Consider the following 6000-nt stretch of genomic DNA (forward strand, 5'->3'; position numbering starts at 1 on the left):
ACAAGTGTGGGTCACACCTGTTTACCCCGAGAGCCCAGAGCTGGAAACTGCCCACTTGTCCATCCACGGGGCTGCAGTTTATCCCCGCGATGGAATAGTGCACACCAGCAAAGCAGAACACAAGGCAGATTCACATGACATGAGTGGGTGTCACAGGCACAGAACTGGGTGACAGGAGCAGACACTGTGATCTCACCCACGTGAGCTCGAGAAGGAGCAAAGCCGAGTCATGGAGACGACACCCGCGTGGCCGGGACTGGGGCAGGCGTTAGGTCACTGTCCTCGGTCCCCCCTCCGCCACCGGGGCCAGTGTTCCTCCCCCGAGCGCCAGCCTGGAAGTCGAATCGCGGTCACTCAGAGGCGGTGCTTCTGGGGAGATGCTCCAGGCAGCTCTGGGGGGTCTGGAAGCATGAATGTCCCATAGAAATTCAACCATCTGTGACTTCACATTAGTGTGCTTTGCCTCATTCCCTGGCGAGCGAATGGACCGGAGGGGTCCCCTGGGGTGGTTCCTGGGCTGCCCGTGGGCCTGGGAAGGAGGCACTTTGGGCATCATCTCATTGGACAAGCAGGGAAACTGACACCCAGAGAGGGAAGGGCCGCCCAAGGCAGGGGTAAGTGCCACAGATCTGAGTCAGGCTGGACGTCAGGGAGGGGAGGGAACACGTGTCGCTTGGCCCACAGTCAGAACAGAGCCTCTCAGGCAAGACCTCCTTGGTCACGGCTACGGTGGGGACCCAGGCACCTGGGCCTGCTAAGTGGGAGCCTCTGGGCCCAGAGGCGGACCAGGAGCTGCCTTTTCTGGGCCCCGGGGCCATCTGTGGGCTCCCCAGTTGGCCCCTTCTCCATGTGTCCAACAGAGCTTTGTCTGGTCTACCAGCTGGCCGCAGGGATGGGCTGTCCCTCCAGCGGCTGGCGCCCTGGACATCACAGGAGGGCGGAAAGGGCAGGAGAACCCCTCTGCCCGCAGCACAGACACCTGCCACGGCCTCGGGCACTGATGACCCTGAGGTCATCATGACTGGCAGCGTCTCCCCAGCCACTCGATCTGGGGTCTGGGGTATCTGTGCAAGCCTATGACTTGGGGTCCAGATTCTCCCAGCACCGCTTTGGTCCTGGGCCAGCTGGTCCTCATTTTCACACAGCTGCTCAGTGACTTGGTCGTTTCATCCGGTGGGGACGCGGTTTCAGGATCCAAAGGACCCTCCGCCTGCGAACTGCGAGCCTAGATTCGCCCCCCAGGGAGGACCCCATCCGAGGACCCTGAAAGCCTCCCCCACATTTGTGGGTGACAGCGGTCCCTCCAGATACTTGGGTCTGCGGCCGGGCTGTGTCCTCGCAGAGAGCAGAGCCGGGATCGCGGTGGGAGAGGGGCCAGGAGGGCAGACGCTGCCGGAGGGGGGGACGCTCCTCGACAAGAGGAGGCAAGGCCGCGCCACCGAGGTCCGGACGCGGCTCCCAGCACAAGCCTGGCCTTGCGGGGACGGGCCGCCCCTCCTGGTGCTGACAGCCCGGCCCACGGGCAGCCTCTCTGGGCTGCAGGTGGCCTGTCGAAGACAGGAGATCATCCCTAGGGCCGGGGAGATTGATGGCATTCCTGGGGACCCGCCCTGCACCCCGTGGACGCAGCCCCAGATCCGGAGGCCAGTCTGCGAGCATCCGCAGTGCCGCAGGCCGTGTCGAGATGAGCTGGCCCTGGCCCTGGGCCGGGGAGATAAGACACCTACACAAACAAGGGCACAAAGGCTGCTCTCACGGCCACACCAGCTGCGTGCCAAGCCTTCGGCGGGCACTTTATGGCATGTTATCTGCTCTGCACCCCACAACAGCCCTGCCAGGTGGGATTTTCGCTCCCATTAAACAGATAAGGAGGCAGGGTTCTGAGAGGCGAGGGGGTGGCCAAGGTCACGCAGGTTATAAAGTGGCTGTGCCTGGATTCCACCCAGGCCCACCTGGACAGAAGCCCACCTCCCTTTAATAGAGTAATAAATAGACTCTTTGTTTTAAAGAAAACATTTTGAAAAGCAATGCTGGTCCTGGGGAAAGAGCAGGGGTGGGACACATGCACGGCCTCCACCCCTCCTAGCCTCCCACAGACCTGGCCAGGAGACACCACCTGCAGAGGCAGAAGCCCAGGGGCAGTGGGGAGAGAGGGCAGCGGCCCGAGGGCTGTGACGCAGCCTGGTCTGCATGCAGAACCCGTGTAGGTCCAGGGGGTGGTGGCCCCAGGTGCCTCGAGCTCTGAGGGGCAAGACGGGGTGAGCCCGTGTGAGTCCCTGATCTGCGCCCCCATGACTCGCTTCTCTGACCCCAGCAGGATTTGGAGATTTGTTCAGATGACCTGGTCTCTGCAATGCCAGACTAGCTGAGACCCAGAAACCACAGGACAAATGGGAATCCAGAGGGTGGGTGTGAGAGCGGCCCAGGACAGGCAGGGTCTTCATTTCCAGCAGGAGCCCGGGAGGGTCTTCCCAGAAAACAGCACCACCCGGGAGCACATGGCCCTGGAGATTTCTGGCGAAATGGCCCAGCCGGATCCCCTCACGAGGCACACGCCACGGTCCCCAGGCTGCAGCAGGAAAAACAGGGACCAAAGCAGACCCAGAGATGCTGGTTCAGGACAGAGCCCAGGTGAGGAGACCAGGTGAGGAAACTTTGCAGATGTCCTCGGTGTGAGGACAGGCCCAGCGACCATGAGATGGCCCAGGCTCTGTTGAGAAGGGGCAGCCAGAATAGGAAATAAAAATAAAATTGGAAATAAAAATCCGATAGTAAAACAGAAGATCTGGGCGATACAGTTGAAGAAATCTCCCAGAAAGTAGAGCCGAAGGACAAAGTGGTACAAAATTGGAGAAAAGAGCCTTAGAACCATGGACGATCAGGTCAGGGGGCCCAATATCCAAATAGGAGTTTAGAAAAAGAGACTAGAGAAAATGGACGGAAGGAAATCACTAACGAAACAATTCAAGAAAATGTCCAGAACCGAGGACATGTTTAGATACAGAGACAAGGCAGAGAACCGGCCACCGAGCCTGGGGGCAGAGGGACAAGTTGGAGCCACAGGAAGCAGGCGTCGTTCAACGGTTCCGAAGTCTCCACAGTGGTGCGGAGGCCGTGAGTCCTCAGAACTAACGGTGTCTCCGCAGTTTTGGAGGGAAGTCATTGCAGCTGGGACTCCACCGGCAGCCACACCGCCAGCCAGGACAGCGCCAGCCACGTCTGGTGTGATCCTCCCAGACAACTGCATTCAGACACGCACACGGCCGCACAGTTCCACGAGCGAGTCCTGTTGCAAGGATGCCGTCAAGGACGGTGTTCTCTGCCGCGACGTACACAGCTCTGCTCTCTTCTTGCCGGCCATGCGTGCTCCTTTCCACGCACGCTGTGACCTACTCAGCCGCCACTGTGATGGGCTTGTAACCTGCCTCGGTGTTTCTGCTCTTCCCGGTAATTGTGCAGGGATTGTCCACGAGCAGGTCCCGGGGTCCCTGTGGGAGCATCTTAGCAAGACAGAGGCCCAGAAGCGGAATTCCCAGTGTGCGTGCTCTCAATGTTGGCAGGTACTGCCCTCCAGGAGGGTGGACCCGGTTCCCCACACCCATGCTGGCGCGAGAGGGCGCTCTGGGCAGCCTTGCAAGCCCGAAATAGCCGCGGTCTCCTCGGTTGGTCAGTCTGGTAGCCAACCCCCCAAAAAAGGGGCAGATGTGAGTTTCCCCGATCACCTGTGAGGTGCACCCTTTCCTCTCCCATGACTCACAGGTGCCTGTCCTGTGCCCCTTCTTCTGTCACTTCTTTTCTTTTTATCTTTGACACGTAGACGCTCTTCCTATAACTGGAGTATTAACTCTGTTGAGTACACACGCTCCCATCCTATCATCCACATTTTAACTTCCATACACAAGTTTTAAATTTTTAGGTGATCAGACATGTGAATCTTTTCCTCTATGGTTGCTGGGTTGGTATGTGGCTTATAAACCATGCCAAGTCCCGAGGAGCTTCGGGTCCTGAGGGCTTTTCTCAACCAGGTGCAGGAGCTGGTCAGCGGCAGCTGGCCCTGCTTTCCCGTGCCCCAGGCGGGGGGAGGGGAGCGCCACCCTCCTCTCCCAGTGCCGTTCCCTGAAGCCCCGACCCCTTAGGGGGGCTACCCTCAACATGCACAGAGCGCTTCCTGGTCTAGGGTCCAAACTGCTGGTCTGATTACAGGAGGAATGCAGACCTGGGGAGATATTGGGTGACCCCCCCCCACTCTCTTCCTTCCTGGAAGACCCTGGTCAAGGCACAGAAGCACAGAGGCCATCAGGACGTTGAGGGGATGGCCCACCCTCGCTATCCAGGCGATGAGCACAGTCACTCGTCAGGTGGCTCTGCAGAAACAAGCCCTGTGGCCCTGCTCCACGAGCTAGCACAGGTGACATGGGCCCAGGATGCGCTGCAGGCCCCTCACAGCCCCGTCGACCCCTTGGGCGGAGTCGCCGTCATTCCGCTTCCCAGAAAAGATCCCGGAGGAACCAAGTGGATGGGTGACCAGGAGCAAACACTGGGCCTAGATTTGAATTTAGGGAAGCAGCCTGGCCATCGCCACCCTGGCAGGTGCCCAGCTCTCCCAGGAGATGCCCCGAGGGCAATAGGCCAGCCTCCCCGCACCCTCCCCACTCCTCAGATTCCCCTGGGGTCTCTGCGTCCACACCACCTATGCCGGGAGGGAAGAACCCGGAATCTGTGTCTGTCCTGGGAGGGAAGGGGCTGAGCAGGGAACCCTGAGCCTTGGGTTCACTGTCGCTCTGTCACTGCCTCTCTGGCCTTGCACTGCCACGTCCCCTCCCAAGACTGCTCCCTCCCCTGTGGTTCCCTGGGGGGCATCTCAGGAGCAAGTCAGCTCCCAGGAGTCAGGGCGCTTCCGAAATTGCTCCGGCATGTGGATTTGGGGGCAGTTGTCCTGAGAGCCTGGGTGCCTGCGTGTGTATACTTGTGCACACACATACGTGCCCGTAAGCAGGCGTGTACGTGTGCACAAGCATTTGTGTACTCGTTTGCAGGTGTGTGCAGGTGTCCTCCATCCACGTGTGCGTGCACACACATGTGTCGTGGACACACTAACTCAGCTCCCCCAGCCCCCCAGCAGCCCTGACTTGCAGCTGAACGAACAACACTCTCCCAGCAGATTCGTTTGTCTGGACACCAGCTCAGAGGCTGGAGAGCAGAGCACACCACGCACTCCCACCCTTGGACAGAAAGTTTCTCCACCAAGAAGGCAGACGTTCTTCTTTTTCTCCTTGTTTGTCCAGAGACATCCACTGCACAACATTCTGCTTATGAAAAACCTCACGATAGCCAGGGCTGCAAATCCAAGAGAGAAAGGGGGTGGGGACGGGAGGAGCAGCTTCTATTTCAAATTGTAGTGAGACTTCTCTTCAGGAGCAGGCCTGTCAGTAAGATTTTCTGGTCAAGGACCTGAGCCCTCCCTCGCGTGGGACTCGAGAGGGTCCCCGCAGAACAAACGCACCTCCACCCGCCACTGCAGCTGGGACCCTCCCAGCACAGCCTCGGGGTCCAAAGCTCCCACAGGGGGCCCATTGCTCTGCTAGCCACTGCCACTCTCGTGGGTGCACACGGGGTCTCCCCTTTCAAAGTCAGCCTGCACACCCAGGAAACGGCCTTTCCACCCCTCGTCGTTCTCCCAGGCCACTGAACTGTCCCTCTTCCCCCGGGGCTGCTCCCGTGAGCCCAGAGGTTGTTTCCAGAAGGGCATCTGGCCACGTGGATCCCCAGATGGGCTTTGCCCCCGCTGAGGGGAGCGAACACAATACGTGAAGGAAGCTGGAGGTCTGGGGGCAGGTGGACCCCATCCAGCCTCCCGTAGAGCCTGATGGGCATCTCCGGGCTGAGGGCCGGCCTAGGGGGCTCCCGGGTGGGGGACCCGGGCTCTCCCTCCTCGGGGTGGGGGGAGAATCCTCAGCAGCCCCGCCTCCAGCTGGCCCGGCTCCCTCCTCAGGCAGCTGC

Source organism: Balaenoptera acutorostrata, chromosome 15 (genome assembly GCF_949987535.1).
Source record: "Balaenoptera acutorostrata chromosome 15, mBalAcu1.1, whole genome shotgun sequence".
In the NCBI taxonomy this organism is placed as follows: Eukaryota; Metazoa; Chordata; class Mammalia; order Artiodactyla; family Balaenopteridae; genus Balaenoptera; species Balaenoptera acutorostrata.